This window comes from Ovis canadensis, chromosome 4, assembly GCF_042477335.2.
Source record: "Ovis canadensis isolate MfBH-ARS-UI-01 breed Bighorn chromosome 4, ARS-UI_OviCan_v2, whole genome shotgun sequence".
Lineage (NCBI taxonomy): Eukaryota > Metazoa > Chordata > Mammalia > Artiodactyla > Bovidae > Ovis > Ovis canadensis.
In genome coordinates this window covers 82,229,366-82,247,426 of record NC_091248.1, presented here as the reverse complement: position 1 = coordinate 82,247,426, position 18,061 = coordinate 82,229,366, and the positions used below count along the sequence as shown (strand labels likewise).

At 41.3% G+C, this 18,061-nt stretch overlaps 2 protein-coding genes across 21 annotated transcripts in view; one reads left to right on the top strand and one right to left on the bottom strand.

The window, feature by feature from the left end:
• The window catches only part of TRIL (TLR4 interactor with leucine rich repeats), a 158,906-nt gene that overhangs the window by 2,923 nt on the left and 137,922 nt on the right, over window positions 1-18,061 (bottom strand). For 6 of the 13 annotated variants that reach the window (XM_069586731.1, XM_069586730.1, XM_069586737.1 and 3 more), the window contains 2 exons: window positions 3,452-3,571; window positions 1,136-1,231 (listed from right to left, as the gene is read on the bottom strand). The gene's annotated coding sequence lies outside the window, so the exon portion shown is untranslated. Of the gene's footprint in view, window positions 1-1,135; window positions 1,232-3,451; window positions 3,572-10,059; window positions 10,199-10,545; window positions 14,517-16,058; window positions 16,172-18,061 lie in introns of those variants that run through there. The other 7 variants (XM_069586732.1, XM_069586736.1, XM_069586743.1 and 4 more) reach the window with 5 other exon arrangements.
• CREB5 (cAMP responsive element binding protein 5) overlaps window positions 1-18,061 on the top strand; it is a 434,235-nt gene that overhangs the window by 395,243 nt on the left and 20,931 nt on the right. The gene's annotated exons all lie outside the window — the stretch shown is intronic.

Sequence of the window (18,061 nt, the reverse complement as noted above, 5' to 3'; positions counted from 1 at the left end):
AGGAAAGACGAGAAGGAGGGATGGAGGAAAGAAAGAAAAGATAAGGATGATTAGTCATTTCCAAAAGTTAGTGGGAAACCCTTGCCCCCATAAAATTAGCGGTTGATATGAACAGTGAAGAGGTTCTAACTCTTAGCATGAGACAGCAAAGCTAGCAATAACAGACCTCCAGAATCCTCACTCTCAGTGGAATCCTCAGGTGTCTCCCTTATCTCACGCTCTGGCCTAGCCTTCATTATATAGGCTCACACATCACATTTCCCCTTAGTAGGCAATGTCCCCACTAAAGGGGCTGACTTGGTCTTATCATTGGTACCATCTTCATGTCACATTTACTATGCTGATTAACTAGCTGGTGAACCAGAATTATTTATCACATCCTTATATTATGGTTCCTCTTCTCTATTTTTATCTAAAATATCACTTTTTTTCTAAATTATATGTGAAAATTAGTAGACATATATTGGTCCTAAAGTCATCTTCCTTCAAATTTGTAAAACACTTTATTTGTAAGGCTGATTTCATTCTGAATGAAAGCAAAATCAAATGGATACTTTTAAAATATATTTATTTATTTATTTGGCTGCCCTAGGTCTTAGTGTGGCACCCTGGATCTTTGATCTTCCCTGGTGTGTGCAGGATCTTTAGTTGTGGCATGTAGGATCTAGTTCCCTGACCAGGTATCAAACTTGGGCCCCTTGCATTGGGAGTGTGGAGTCTTAGGCACTGGGCCAGCAGGGAAGTCCCCAAATGTATACCTTATAACCATTTGTTATGATTAGGTTATTCTGAAATAAAATTGTAGACATCTCTTCTTTTTCCCCCTTCTTTTCTGCTTGCCACCCACCAGATCCACAGAAAATGTGCCCTCTGGGTCACCACATAAACATTTGGCATAGACTGGCCAAGAATAGGGTCAAGAGTGTGGACAGCTGCTATAAATGAGGGGGACCTTGAGGAACACCTGGTTTCAGAGCGTTGAGGGAAACCTTGGGTGAATCAATTAAAATCTCTGCCATAGCTGGTTCATGGTAAAATGGGGCTCAAATCTTATGTACCACATGAAGATCCAATTTAACCAGTGACTTCAGAAAAAGCGCCACAAACAGATCTTGGCACAAGGCAGCTTACTTACTTAGTTTTTCTTTAATAAGCCACTTATTGAATGAATGAATGATTCCTCTGATCCTGGGCCATGCTGGTCTGGACAAACTGCTGATACACCGGCAGCCTTGGGTATAAATATCCACCAGTGAATGAGAGAGCAACAAAAGCAACCACCAAAATGAGTACAGAAAGGACACCATATTGTCTCTGAAAATGGCCCCTGAATGGGTGATAAGTTCTAATGATTGTCATCACTCAGATGACTTTTTCCTGTTCTGAGCATCTTCCCACCTCTATATTTCATTACAGTTGATGGGCATTCTTGTTGCACACCAAGCATTCAGGGTAAACACAGCTAGTGAGTGCGACACTCCGAGTCCTGCAGGGTAAGAATGCGTGTCTGCATTTGCCTGTAGGGCCTGCAAGAGACAGCTTGACACGGACATCCCTTGGCCTTCTCACCGCTCCTGCTAACCCAGCCCTGATAAATAAGCCAGCTAATTGAATTAATAAACAACTCTTTCTTTTTTTTTTTTTTAACAGCCAGCTGGCATGCAATCAAAATGTGTGATAAATTATCTGTCACTGCTTTACCCACAGCAGGGAGGCAGGGAGGGAGGGGGTGCTTGGAAAAATTAGCCACTTTAAGCCTTTCTTACTGCTCCCAGCCTTCCTGCTCCGTTTGCTTTGCTATAGGATTTTACCCCATCCCTGATCTTCTCACTTTGGCTGTGGTCCAGGACAGAGTTGCTATGGGTGGAGAAGCATATTTGGCTGCCCTTGATGATGGATCCTTAAGCCCAGGCACTGTGGTGGGATGCTAAAATGCCGAGGCAGCCTGTGGGAAAGAAAGATTTGTCTGCTGCCCTGGCAGGGAACGTTTGGTTATGAGCCTGTGGTTTTGAGCCACAAGATTCTCATTAAGGGAGGGGAGTGTGATGTGGTTCGCGAGCAAAGTGTTGTGATGTCTGCTTTTTCTTGCCCACCTCTAATGCCAAACAGCTTTGGGGCCTTTCTGGAATGAATGCAAAGGGCTCTCCAGAAGCTTCAGGAATGTAAGCAGTGATAATCACTTTTCACCCTTTTTTGTACCTTGGCAGTTTTCTTTGGTATCTCCTCGCATCCTCTTTTCTTTGTATCCTAAGACCTAGTATCAAGTCACTTCTGTTAAAGTTTTGACGTTTAGAAGCTACTCTTCAGAATTAAAGATTCTGTACAATTTAAGAGGACTTTTCCTTATTCATTTCTCAGCTGGTCCCCAGTGAAGTTTCTCAAAGTCAGATAAATAAACAGTCCCCATCAGGTTAAATCCATGTGGAGGCATCATTAGGGCTTTTCTGCTACGTCTCATTCTGTCTGGGGTGGAGACCTCCTGTGGTTCACCTGTGTTGGAAAGCGTCTGGATTGTATATCCCAGTTTAACACCGTAATTCTCTGAGAGGTGCTTTCATTTTAGGACATTGCCTTGTGTAATAATATACAAGTTATCCACAGAGAATGGTCTGGAACTGGCAACAGATGTAGACTGGGGAATGCAGGGGTTCTTGATCTGTTTGATTCATGGGCTTCCAAACACTTACACTTCCAAAGAACTTTTTCCAGAACATATGTGCTTTATTGTCTGTATAGAGCAGAACCTTAATCCACTACCTTTTAAATACAGTTGCATGAAGACAAGATAAAATGATGCCTTTTTTTTTTTTCATTCTTTAGAAAAACAAAGCTTTTTTGGTAAACTTCATGGAGTTCCTAAAGTCATACCTTGATCATTATCAGGCAAAAAATAAGCAAAAATTTTATTATAGCCTTACACTAGAATGTTTACTACAGTCCTTTTTCTTGCTTTCATTGGTATTTTCAACCCTGGCTATGCTGGACTTCTCTGTGGATCCAACAGTCTCTTAATGGGGATGGGGGTGGGGTGGTGGAAAGAGAAATTAAAGTAATTCTGAACCAACAATGTGAAGTATTGTGCTTGTGAAACTCCAGGACATTCACACCTCTGTGGAACAGTAACTGGCTGCCCTGAAGAATGCACTTGAACTCCATGGGACAGAATCCAAAAATTCCAACAAGGATCCTGTTTAAAGGGCCATAGGAAAATCTCCAGTCAGACTTGTGAATTATTTCTGGGGCCTGATCACATACCATTGTATCCTTCCTCATCCCTTACCCCATCTTCATGCTCTACACATAGCACACACACACAGATACACTGACCCCCTGCTGTGTTCCATTTCCTTGGTCATAAGGCAGATTCCAATGGTATAGACAGATGGTGGTAGTTTCAAGGAGCATACTAGTGATTTTTTCAAAAATCTGAAAGAGGAGTCAACTAACTTACATGAAGCCTTGTGACCACCCAGGTTACATGCTTCATCTCCAACACTTCAAAGAAAACATGCGACAGAAAATTCAAGCTTCCATTTTTCTTTAAAATACTTTGTTTTATTTTACAGAAGATCTGAAAAGAGAAAAGAAGGGGTAGTTATGTACATACTTCAATTTCCATATTTCCAGGCCCCCCTTTTAAAATTCTTTATAGACACAAAGTAGGATGCGGGTGGGAGGGAAGGCCTCCTCCCAACTCTTAATGATTAAGTCAAGGTGGACTGTACTAAAAAGGTTTATGAGAATGTTTATTGGAATTTCTGGATTTTGGTTAATTATTTGAAAGTAGAAGTATTAAATTCACTATTGAATTCAGAGTCGACTAGGATTAGTTTTCTGCAGACAAATAGAGTAAGTATCTCTTCTCCCACCCTGCACACCAAATTCCATGTGCAAACCCAAGAATTTACTGAAAGGAGAATTCAGGGCTGAAGCTTTACATAATTCCCTTTAAAGACCTTTGAAAAAAGTGAAGTGTGTTAAGTTACTCAGTGGTTTCTGACTCTTTGTGACCCCGTGGACTGTAGCCTGTTAGGTTCCTCTGTCCTTGAAATTCTCCAGGCAGGAAGACTGGAGTGGGTAGCCATTCCCTTCTCCAGGGGATCGTCCCAATACAGGGATCTTCCCAACACCAGAATCAAACTCGAGTCTCCGGCATTACAGGCAGATTCTTTAGCACATTGACCTGAGCCACATTTGAAAGATAACAGAATACAATCCAATAACCATTTAAGCCAGAGGGAGAAAACTGGGAGAAGCAACCCCAGCTGCTAGTGGGAAAGGAGAATATTGTTAGGCCTTACTAACACTCCCCAGAAAGTCTTGGGATCTGCCCTTGCCTACTAGTGTGGCAGATCCTACCAGGAGTACCCACCTCCAGCTGAGGAGATGCAGATGCCTGCCAGTTTAACAAACTCTGCTCCTAGTTCCCCCAGATCACAGTGGCTAATACTATCGCTGTGGCTCCTGACAAGTAGCCAGCCTCAGAACGCATTGTCTCAGCACCACGGAAAATACACAGCACATGGGCTGTTAGTGTTTTCAGATGTCATCTCTGTTTCTTATTTAAATTCGAGGCACAGCTGAATCCCATATTAGTCTCCAGAGGAAGTTTGGATTGGCAGTCGGGAGGCCTGGGTTTGAATTTACCTTCAACCTTGAACTTTGCAGTGGAACCACAATGGCTTTTTAATCTCACTAAGGCTCAGTTTTTTAATCTGTGAAAGAAATCTTAATGAAGAAATAAATAAGATGTAGTCTGTGTTTTGGTCCAGATGGGCCCCCAAACTCTTCCAGTTATTAGGGCCAATGGTTATAGAAAGTAATTCTCCATGTCGCTCTCATCACTGCCATTCCTGAGCCAGCATGAGTTGATGAATTTCATAAGGACAGAGAGGAAATATCACATACAGGGTATTTTTTTATTAGCTTGGATTTTACCAGCAGCTCATTTTAATATCCACATCACAATGGTCTTTTAGTGTCTCCTTCAATATAATAAAATAAATAACTGGTTGGTAATTGGCACTGAGTTCTGGTTTAGTTAACCTAGCAGTCAGGTTAGGCAGTGTTTCTCAACTTCAGCATTATTGTTATTTGGGGCTGGAGCATTCTTTGTTGTGACAGACTGTCCTGTGTATTATTAAATGTTCAGTAGTGTTTGTAGGCTGTACCCACTAGATGCCAATAGCAGCCCCTCCTCCAAGTGGTAACAGTCAAAAATGTCTCCAAATATTGCCATGTCCCCCAGGGGACAAAATCACCCTCTGTTGAGAACCACTGAATTGAATCATGACTAAAAGTCCCAGTTTAGGTCAGGTTTAACTATATTTAATATGCTACAATCTGAAAATGCTAGTTAGCCCTAGAACACCAGCGGTATCTATAGGTTCGTGTTAGAACAATCTAACCTTGATCTGAAATATCACTAGAACTAGCCCATTTAATCCATAATGTCCCAGGACCTCAGAATAAAGGAATCTCCTAGATTTCAATCTTTTTGGAAATCAGCAGAATCATCTTTGTATATCTTACTGTGCACATAATAATTGCTCATTAAACATAAGCTGAAAGAATAAACAACTTTCCCTCAAACAGTGGGAGTTGGAGGAGCTGCACTTATGCCCAGCCAGTCATTCTGGGTGATCTTTATTCTGCAGGAGAAAATGAATCAAGTGTTGGCCAGTTGGAGGGGTAGAAGGAATCTTTGGGAGGGAATCTTTGCCATTACCCTAGCTGAAATGGAGCCAGGTTAAAACTCTGTTCTGATTAAAGAAAAAAATATCATGGAACATTTAATGACCAGTCATAGTGCATCAGAGCCCAAACTATGAATATCACCCGTGCTCCCCAAGAGCATGTAAGAGTGAAGGATTCAGTTACTTTTAGTCATCGTATTCCTAAATCGCCATGTATTTTGGCAGTGTGGGATATGCAAATCTCATAGGTGCATCTAACATGTTAACCTTCTTCTTAAACTGGTAGCCTCACTGTTTTTCCTAATGCACTTAGAGTGTGACCTTAAATTGCATTTGAAATGTCTCACTCCGTTGTCCTGACAAGTGTCTTTTCTCCGAGTAGACAGAATTCACCCGAGTCTGTCTCCAGAGACATAAGCAATACATCAAGTTTGTTTTCATGTCTGCTGTTTTGAGGGTGTTCTTTGAACCAACCTTCAAATTCTGAACAACATTAAATCTAAATTCACAGATTATTTAATGCAATCATCTGGTCTGATTCTTGACATTTGCTGCTGTTGTTCAGTCGCTCAGTCACGTCCAGCTCTTTGGGACCCTGTGGACTGCAGCACAGCAGGCCTCCCTGTCCTTCACCACCTCCTAGAGCTTGCTCAAACTCATGTCCATTAAGTCAGTGATGCCATCCAGCCATCTCATCCTCTGTTGCCCTCTTCTCTTTCTGCCTTCAATCTTTCCCAGTATTAAGGTCTTTTCCAGTGAGTCAGCTCTTTGCATCAGGTGGCCAGAGTATTGGAGTTTCAGCTTCAGCATCAGTCCTTCCCATGAATATTCAGGATTGATTTCCTTCAGGATGGACTGGTTTGATCTCCTGGCAGTCCAAGGGTCTCTCAAGAGTCTTCTCCAACACCACAGTTTGAAAGCATCAATTTCTTCAGTGCTCAGCCTTCTTTATGGTCTAATCCTCACATCCATACATGACTACTAGAAAAACCATAGCTTTTACCATACAGACCTTTGTCGGCAAAGTAACGTCTCTTCTTTTTGATACGCTGTCTAGGTTTGTCATAGCTTTTCTTCTAAGGAGCAAGCATCTTTTAACTTCACGTAGATTTTAGTTAATATTATTTTGTAACCATTAAGTTCAGAAATGATCAAAATTGATTTAATATGAGGAGTTTTGCCTCTTACCTGGGTAATTATTGTCATTCAGAAGAAAATCAACCAGGCTGATAATCTTACAGCCCCATCTCCACACTTCACTGTGGAGTGTCTGTTTCAAAATTCTAATGGCAAGAGCTTTGGAAAAAATTACCTAATTAGCACTGGGTGAGAAGTTCTCTGCTGAGGTGTCTTTTTGATAATATACTTAATTGGCAACTAATGTTAAGCAGTGGGATGGAAAGAGTGCTTTCAGAGGGTTTACCTGCACATGAAGAGTGTGCAAAAGTAGGATTCAGAAAGAGGGACAACTGTTATTTCAGAAGGTAGTTTAATATAGTAGTAAGTACCAGTGTGCTCAGCATGTGTCTTGAATACATGTTCGTTGAGTCCCTGATTCTTATCCTGTGATACATGCTCTATCTTTAAGCGAAAAAACAGAAACTAGTTTAAAAAGTTTAAACTTGGGATGATAAAAGAAAGACTTGAAAGAATGAATATGTGCTTCTTTCCATTCATTTTCCTTCTGTCTGTATCTCCCCAGTCTTCCATCCAAGAACACCAAGGAAGACAATATCGTTTATCCAGAGGGAGTTTAAGATTTGGAATATTTTTTCTTCTTCGAATCTAATTTAAAGATTCCATACCTCCACCCCGGGGAAAATAGCTGGGGTTGGTTGCAAAGAATATAATATATATTTGTTTATAAAATGAATTTTAGTACGTATCCCTCCTACTTCTAGAAAAGATTCAAAGCTGCTAAATAATGAAATGAAATCAGCTCATCTTTAAAACAGTCCTATTCTAAATAGCAAATGTTACACAACTGAAATAAGTTGAGTGTTTGACTATTGACAATTGTCCTTTATGATAAAGTGTACAATATGTAATATCCTACTGAGTGAAGTGAATGAATTCGCTCAGTCGTGTCCGACTCTTTGCGGCCCTGTGGACTGTAGCCTACCAGGCTCCTCCATCCATGGGATTTTCCAGGCAAGAATACTGGAATGGGTTGCCATTTCCTTGTCCAGAAGAATATCCTACTAAGGGAGCCTAATAGTGAAGTACTTCCTGTAATGAATGGGTTTTGGAAGGAAATCAAAGGATATTTTTGAACAAAAGAAAGAAAGGAAGTGAAAATGTAGCAGCAGTCTATGCCCTTTATTTTTTTATATGAACATGGATTTTATTTTATTTTTAATTGGAGAATAATTGCTTTACAATGTTGTGTTGGTTTCTGCTATAAAGCAACATGAATCAGCCATCGGTATACATATGTTCCCTCCCTCTTGAGCTTCTCCCTCTCCCTTCTACTTCATCAGAGAGCACCAGATTGAGCTCCCTGTTATACAGCAACTCCCCACTAGCTATCTGCTTTACATATGGTGATATCTATGTTTCAGTGCTGCTTTCTCCATTCATCCCATCCTCTCTTTCCCCTGCTGTGTCCACAAGTCTGTCTTATGTCTGCATGTCTATTCCTGCCCTGTAAACAGGTTCATCAGTACCATTTTTCTGGATTCTATATATATATGCATTGACATATGATATTTGTTTTTCTGATTTACTTCACTCTGTATAACAGACTCTAGGTTCATCCACCTCACTTCAACTGATTCAGATTCATTCCTTTTTATGGCTAAGTAATATTCCATTGCATATATATATACTGCAATTTTTTTATCCATTCTTCTATGAGTGAACGTCTAGATTCCCACTTGATGGGCTTGATCCCCAGCAGTTGCACTTACATAATGTGGAAACTTTGGAACAACTCCTCAATCTATACCCAGAGCTGCAACACTGGGTGAAAGGTTATCTGCTGTGGTATCTTTTTGATAATATACTTAATTGACAACTGATGTTAGCTAGATCTGAGTTTTACCTGAGATCAAAATTAGGCCAAGAGTAGTGGAATGGAGAAAGTCCTTTTAGAGGGCTTACCATCTCTGCACATGAAAAGTGTGCAAAATTAAGCCTACTCTCTGACATGAGCAATAGTCTGTAAATGTAGATGACCCTTCCCCTGATCAGCTGGGCTTGCAGCCTCCAATATGCTCTTCAAAGCATGATGCCATTCTTGGAAATCAGGCTGGATGCTGGGTGGAATATGTCACAGAAATGGAAAAACAACTCCCCATTGCTGGAGCTGCCATCACTGTTTCCACTGGGCTTAGTGGGTGACACGTTTGGTTAACCATTTTGTTAGCCTTTGGTTAACCACGCATGGTTTGAAAACCTTACAGAAGTGGGAAAATGTCTATATATAGTGTTATTCATATAAAAACAACCCTACAAGATGCAATGCTTTCCCTATCTGCCATACCAAATCCAGACTCTCTTCAGTTGGCATTTAGTGAAAGGAAGAAATTATTGAAAAACATCCTTTGGTGATTAACTTATCTGGAAAGTACGGTGGAGTGGACAATTCTCTAAAAAGGGGAATTGAGCTTGTTTGAGTTTGGAGTCCTTTGATTCAGTCTTGTATCCACTTCTCTTTTACAATGATCCTGCTTGATCATTGTGTGTTAATAAATACAATATCAGACCCCTTGGGTAGAGCATGCTTTCCACCTCCAGTTGAACTGACTTGCTTTCCCTCCTGCTTTCCTCTTATATATCTTTTTCCCTTCCCTCTGACTTTTTGCCTCTTTCCTTCCTTTATGCCTTTTCTACTTGCTTTTTGTATTATCCACCATCATCTTCTAACTACCCAGACTGTCAGGCTGCACCACAAAGAACAACATCAAATTCAATGCCTTGTCTACACTGGCTCTCAAGGTGAGTTAGCACTTATTTCTTCAGAGGAATTTCCTACACCTTCAAAACATAGGGAATGATCTTCATCACCTACTTCAGACGTTTAATATCTGCAGAGAACTTTGTTGTGTAAAAGGAAGGCACTGATTTAGGGCAAGCTACTATATTATTGTCAGTCGCTGGTAAGCAGTTGCTTAAGAAGAAATTGGGAGGCAGAAAAGAAATTGCTTAGGCTAAAAAAGAAGACAGATCATGAAAATGATATCTTAAGCTTGTTAGAAGATAAATTCTTAGACAGGCCATTTTCAATGAATAAATCAACCAGAAAGCTTTCTATTTGGTGTTTTTAGAAGGTACTCAGTTGTGACAATGTGATTTAAAGAGATGGTTCCATATTCCCCACCCCACCACCCCTATTACTTGGGTTGTACGCAGTAAAATAGTAGATTTAGATATCCAGTTTATTGACTTGTACACCATGGAGACAATAGAAATGAAAAGGTAAAAAGATAGCTTAGCAAAGGACTGTAGTTTCGCTCTTAAAAAAGCACCAAATAGTTAATGTATTCTGTTGGTCATACCTCCTGAAACAAAAAGAAAAATTAGAAAAGAGTGCAGAAAACTTATTCTTCAACAACCAGTTATCAATGGGATTTTCAAAATGCATGTGAGGATCAACATGATTTGGATGCACATTGCTCAGAAAAAAAAAATGTTGTTCCTCATTTTTGGCTGGACTCATCATCTTCTTGGGCATAACTCAAAAGTTCTCCTTAGGCATAACTTTTTATAAACACACAAGCAACCAGAATCTTCATAAATTATAAATGGTTTCTCTTGAAAATGCCTTAAATGTAGACATTCATTATAAAAAAAAAAAAAACTGCCTTAAATGTAGACATGCAACCAAAAGAAAAGATTTTGCATTCTGTTTGTTTCCCCATGCACAGCTTTATTCTCCCTGGTATGGTTTGCCTAAAAAACCAAAGATTGTATTATGATAGAAGTTTTTATTTATGATGGTGCTCCTTCATCTTGAGACTCTCCTGGGTTATTCCTGATCCTTCCTGCTCAATGAGAACAGGCCATTGACAAATGGCATCACTGATTCTCAGTGTGCTCAGAGCCCGGGGGGCTATTGGTGGATGTGTTGGCTGTGTTGTCCCAGGGCAGCAGAGTTGAGCACCATCAGATCCAGACCACTCACAGGCAGACCTGGAACTCTCTTTTAGGAGGAAGATAGAGCCATCACAGCAAGCTGATTGGGCTATTAGTTAGAGGCTTTGGACCACAAACAGTTACAAAGCATCCCAAAATAAGCGGCACTTAATACTCAGAGATTATTATACTCTCTCTCTTCCCCACTTCCCCCCTTCACTCTCCTCCCATATATTTGTTGACATGTTTGGGGAAACTCAAGCAGGGATCAGGCCAGAGGTAAAAGAGAGCATGGAGAACAGAACGTACTGCACCATTTTACCAGGAAGAGAAACAGAACTGGACATACACCACATGATAGTTGGGTGTGGATATTGATACCAAGGGGCAGGATAACTTATACTTCCATACAATCTACTACCCACAATATAAGAGAAATACATGGACACTTTTTACCTATAATGAGCTTGAGGCCCCCTTGGGCAGATGACTAATGTCTCCACCCAGAATAGCACACGTCTCGCCATCTCCCAACAAGTGGAATAAAGCTAGAAGACAGCAATCTGGAACAGCTATCCTGAGAAGCCTTCCCAGGACCAGACAGAGGTGTGTCTAGGAAGGCCCTTTAGTCAGACATTCAGATGCAGGAATTTGAGCATCTGAGTAACTGAGAGGTGTCCTCTGGGGATGGCGCGGGGGTGATGTTCCATGTGCCCATGGAACACAGCTGCTCTCAGAAGGGTGTGGGGAAGGATCTGATGGAGAACTGGTGATGGGGTGACCGGCTACTCCACCCAAACAGCACACCATCAAGTCATGGACCTCCCTGCTCCGGCACTGCAGAGTGATGACTCTTCATGATGGTCACCAAGCACACACCCAAGGATGTCTGTGCATTAAAAACAGCGCAGTTGATGTAGCTAATGTTGCCTGCCATCCATCTTTCTTGGGATGATGGGAAGTGTAGCAGTGAGGAGAAATTATTTCCATCACTTTTCATTTTATAACTTTTTTTGCCAAATAATTAGGTTACCCCCCTCAGGAAGGTTCCTTGGATGTACATATGGAGTCAAGTTTGTTGTGGGAACTTGAATCTGAATTTCCTGACTTCTGTGCAATTAAGACCCCAAATTTAGTGTTGCTTTAACATGGATTTTCCATAGTGAGTTATAAATGCAAAGTTCTATGTTTCATATGTCCTTTTCTAACATATGTTACTGCCTATGTTTCTGATTAAAAGCTCGTCCAAAATAAAATAACAAAGGATTACTTTTTTCCAATAGAACTTTCTTCTATAAAAGCTGGAAATAAGCCCTCACCTAAAATTACCCAGGCTTGCAGGTGCTGGGTCTTTGGGAGGTGTGTAGTGTTCACTAGCAAGACAAAGGGCATTATTCTCCCTGCAACCACCACCAGAAGGTGTTCTTTCTGTGAGGAAAACATAGGCTGGCGCTTCAAAGACATTCCACGGCTAGGCACCACTCCTGGAGACTTGCAGGCGGCAGGCAGGCAGGCAATCAACAAACGTTTATTCTAAGGCCACTGTGTATTCAGCACTTTTAAAATTGCCCGGGAAACCAGCCAAGAGCATATAATATCTGTTAGGGCGTTTCCCTGGTAGCTCAGTGGTAAGGTGTACCTCCTGCAATGCAGGGGACATGAGTTCAATCCCTGGTTTGAGAAGATCCCCTGGAAAAGGAATGGCAACCCATTTAGGTATTCTTACCTGGAAAATACCATGAATAGAGGAACCTGGTGGACTACAGTCTAGGGGGTTGCAAAGGAGTCAGACACAACTTAGTGATTTAAATTGGGCCAAGTTACTACCCAAAATCATTCCATAATGCTTAAGGAGCTCAGTAATCTGAAAGGAGCAGGGGACCTTAAAGATATAATATGGCAATGTCTCACCTGGGTATGGGGATATTGATAGAATAGGAAAATAAGACCCAAGAAAAGGCTCATTAACTAAAACTGATTCTGAACAGTTGCCTCCACCCCCATCTTTTCCATCTCCCTTAACACCAAGTTACCATTCCCTACACATAACACACAGACACATACGTGCATTAACAGACATGTACAAGCTGCTAACACACAGACCTGCACTGTTCCTACCATTCATCGTCATCATCACCTCTTCCCAGAAGTTGAACCCAACAGGATGGATCAAGTCATCAGTTTTTTAAAAAAATAATGAACACATAGAAGTAGCTGGGCAACTATGCCAAGATGTGCAGATACAAGGATGTTCCTCACAGTGTCATTGTGAAAGTCGCTCGGTCGTGTCCAACTCTTTGCAACCCCATGGATTATACTTTCCGTCCATGGAATTCTCCAGGCCAGAATCCTGGAGTGGGCAGCCTTTCCCTTCTCTAGTGGATCTTCCCAACCCAGGGATCAAACCCAGGTCTCCCCCATTGCAGGTGGATTCTTTACCAGTTGAGCCACAAGGGAAGCCCAAGAATACTGGAGTGGGTAGCCTATCCCTTCTCCAGCGGATCTTCCCAACCCAGGAATCGAACCGGGGTCTCCTGCATTGCAGGCAGATTCTTTACCAACTGAGCAATCAGGGACATCTACAGTGTCATTAGAGATGGAAAAATGATATTGGCATGTGTGGAATACAACTGAAAGTTGGGATACTCCCTTAGAGAAAATCCAACACCTATGACGCATGATGTGAGATCTTTGGGGTGGGGGTAGAGATACGGGACATGGGCTTGTACAGCGCACATTCCAGCCTGTGCAGAGGTGAACAGGACTATCACTCTCTTGCATTAAATTCTCTGATCTAGTTTTGCTGATGCAACTGAAAAGCCAGCGTTAGTTGTTTTCATGTGTGCTTTACATAGCTGTGCTTTACAAGGTCACATGAAATCCCTGAATCCTCTGATATATATGTAACTGACAAGCTACATCTCCCTTGATTTTCACTGGACAGTGCTGGTGTATTTTTGTGCTTTGTTTTTGTTTATGTTAACAAAGCATATGTCACACTGACCCCTCATTAAATTTCTCTTATTGGATTCCTTGATGCTAGTCTGCCAAGATTTTTTTGGATACTGGTTCCTCATCCAGTGTATTAATACCTTCTACTAGCTTTGTATCATACACAGTTGACGGCTGTGGCTTCTGCATTTTCTGTTTAGTTCTAAGCCAACTAGGAGATGATTGTTGTTGTTGTTTAGTTGATAAGTTATATCTGATTCTTCTATGACCCCGTGGACTGTAGCCTGCCAGGCTTCTCTGTCCATGGGATTTCCAAAGCAAGAATACTGGAGTGGGTTGCCACTTCCTTCTCCAAGGGATCTTCTCGATCCAGGGATTGAACCCACATCTCCTGCATCGGCAGGTGGGTTCTTTACTACTGAGACACTAGGGAAGCTCCAGGAGATGATAGAGTTGTTTAAAAAAGAGAGAGAGTGTGTGTGTACCAGTGTTTTGCAGAGGAGTCAGATTCCATGAAATAAACTGAAAACCTGACTTTGTCCTTATGCATTCTATGGTAAAGTATCTTTTTGGCTTCTTTTGTTCCCAATACAGTGTTCTACTTAAGGTGACACCATAATGAACATCAGTCTTTCTCAGATAAAGTCAAGAGTTTCTATTAGCACCCTCTTAAAAGATAAGAGATTATTATTTTGAAGAATTTGAAGCTTAAAGTGACTGATCAAGATGGTAGAGCAAGGTTTTCAAGGTGGTAGATTTCTTACTCCAAGTCTTCTGCTCTTCTGAAGTTCTCTGAAACAATGATTTTTCTTATTTTAGGCATGTATACAACTCACTTCTCCAATAGATTCCTATCTCTTAGCAGACATCAACTCAGACCGCTTTCTCATGGAATAGAGAATTTGGGATCTTGCCTCATTTGTTTGGTAGATCAGAACATGTAGAGCCAAGCAGTTTACTTATCTAAGTGCTTATTTAAAGCTGTCTTTCACAAAAAAAGCTGTCTTCACAAAATGAAGACTAACTCCTGCTCTCAGAATAGCGATTGGTTCTGAAATTCACTAAAATGCAGAGCCTCTTAAAATGCTTATCAGCCTGCTGAACTGTAAAGGACAGCCCCTGAGCTGAAGAGATTCAGGGAAGTGGTATCTGAAATAAAACAATTCTATCAATGTGCATTCATTAATTTCTTCAGTTACCAAGAGTAAATCAAAGCCTCTCTCTTGCAGAACTATAATTATTAATATGTGATTTACATGTTAATATAAAAAGACTGGCAGGGAAATTGATCAAGATCTGTCTCTGGGGTTTGATTGGCTTTTTTTAACCACCAAAGTTTAGCATGTCACCTAGCACCTGGGTCTACTTTACCTCACTTTATAAGTTAGACCCATAAGTGGACAATGAGAGAGTGAAATCAGACATCAAATTCTTCTCCTTGGTTACTTTGGAACTGCTGAAGTTCCACTTTTCTGAGGTACCATCCATATTTTTGAAATTTCCTCACACCATTTTCCAATGGACTGGAGTATTAATGTATAATGCAGTTCCTTTGTGGTTTTTTATTAATTATATCATTTCTACTATGTTCAGAATTAATACTTTTTAATGACAAGTGACAGAGTATGAATATCCTTCCTCCCAGATCCTGTGGCATCCTCCCCTTTCCCTGGTAATCTCTACGGCCAACCTGTAGGATCATTTGGAATTTTACTACCAAACCAAAATCTAAAGCAGAAGAATACTTAAATTGTGAAACCATCAGAGCTGAATTGCATTATGAAAGTTTTGAAAGGAGCATATTTGATGCCAAGTAATTAAGCCAAATGTGATTTTAGTTAATTGTCTTAACAGTGATTCTGAAATAGATGTGGATTTTAAGATCCACCTGCTATTAGAGTTATACGATCATTCTCAATAGACATCCTGAAGCTGAGATGTGAATCTGGGCATTAAAACTATACTTGCCTTAGAGACTTCCCCTTCTGGTGGTCAAGTGGTTAAGACTTCACCCTTCTAATGCAGGGGTCAAGTGGTTAAGTGGTTACGACTTCACCCTTCTAATGCAGGGGACGCGGGTTCGAGCCCTGGTCAAGGAACTAAGATCCCACATGCAGCTTGGCCAAACAAGCAAACAATTTCTACTTTGACAGAATGAAGGTCAAAGTTGGTATAACTTCTCCATGGCACCCTCTCATCCCTACCTCTCTCCAACTTTGGGAAGGATTTGGGGATCCAAACTGACCATGCATGTATAGTCATAAAATTCAGTGGATAAATATCAATTACTTTTTTGTGAATTCAGAGACAGTTTCAGAAGTTCTTGATACCTACAGCAAGTCAGTAATAATCGATATTGCAGCCCTCCTTCCGTGGAAAGTTCTGGGGTGTCACACCACTGACCAGTTGGACCATTCAGAAGCCTGTGTTACACCTCAGCCAATCTGCTGTGTTTGAGAAGGAGAAAGGATGAAGACATTACATTTACAGAAATACCTTTGGGTGGCCACTGATGGTAATTGTTTTGTATTCAAAAGGAAATACAAAGATGGGTTTTATTTTATTTTCATATAGATAGTCTCATGCTTGCGGTCAACTCAGCAACACTACATTTTGATGTTACCACATTCTCTTTGGGAAGAAAACCCAGAGCTGTTTTTAATTAAAACTGCCCCCCCCCACCCAACTGAATTTCAAATAATTGTTTAATTTGGTTTGGCTTTCAGAGTCTGTAAAGCATGAGCAATCTGCTGAGCTGAAGATGGAGAAGAAATGTTTTTACAGTTTCACAAATGTTTCTAATTGGCCAGACTGAGTTGTTAATGGGAGATAAATTGCCTGGGGTGGGTGTGGGTGGGTGCGTCGTGTGTGCGAGCTCACGCAGGCCTACATGTATGCACTCATGTGGAGGTGATGACGTTTGCATATACCTGGCCTTCACAAGACATGCTGCCATACAAAGCTGAGCTGAGCCGGAGGGGCACTGGGCCCGGGTCATCATGGCAGGAGTTGTGCAGGGTATGGGATGAAGTAGATAGCTAGTTTCTCACCAGGACTCGGATCCCAGGCAGCAGGCCCACCCTTCCATCAGGAACAGTGTACAAGGAGCTTATAAAATACACAGACTGAATGAAAATGACCCCTGTTGACTGAAACCAGCTGTGTCAGGCTTCTTGCTGTCTCTCCTGATTTGCTCTTTCAAATAAATGGATATGGTAGAGGACGAGAGAAAGTAAACAGAATCTTTTTCTTTTCCTTTCTTGCTGTCGCACCTCCATAATAGCCTTGGTTTTTACAGTTGAAAAATATATGTTTATTTGCTCATTAATTTCCCTCTCTCCCTTGCCTTTTCTTGGCATTGGGTAGAATGCTATTTAAAATAAGACACAGTTCAGTTTCAAAAAGAAAGAATCATTCTGCAAAATACAGCTTGGACTCATTTGCTGGTCATTTATCATCCCTGAGAGAGTGGGATACAAATATCTTTATTTGGTGTTTTTTAATGATTTACAGGGCGATGACTCTTGTTGGCACCAGAGAAGCAGCAGGCTCTTTAGGACTTTGAGAAGTGCCCCCACACTGTCTAGAAATGACATGGAAAATATTAAATGTAGCATATGCAGAGCAGCCCTATAGTCATTTCTCTTTAAAGATGATGCCAGCTGCTTCTCTGGGAGTGGACTCAGCCCACAGGCCTGGGATTCTCTAAGCCAGGGGTTCTCATCCTCCAGGATCTAATGCCCCATGATCTGAGTGGAATTGATGTAATAATAGAAATAAAGTGCACAATAAATATGTTGTTGGCTTCCCTGGTGACTCAGCTGGTAAAGAATCCACCTGCAATGCAGGAGATACGGGTTCAGTCCCTGGATTGGGAAGATCTGCTGGTGAAGAGAAGTGTTCTGGCCTGGAGAATTCCATGGAGTATATAGTCCACGGGATCACAAGGAGTCGGACACGACTGAGTGACTTTCACTTTCATTTTATTGTTCAATCACTAAGTCGTGTCCAACTCTTTGTGACCTTCTGGACTGCAGCATGCCAGGCCTCCCTGTCCCTCACCATCTCCCAGAGTTTGCCCAAGTTCATGCCCATTGAGTCAGTGATGCTATCCAATCATCTCATCCTCTGCTTCATGGATCACAGCCTTGTCGTGGCTAAAGGGCTTGCATAACTCAATGAAGCTATGAGCCATACTGTGCAGGGCCACCCAAGATGGACGGGCCATAGTGGAGATTTCTGACAAAATGTGGTCCACTGGAGGAGGGAATGGCCAACCACTCCAGTAGTCTTGCCACAAGAATCCCATGAACAGTATAAAAAAGGCACAGTAAATA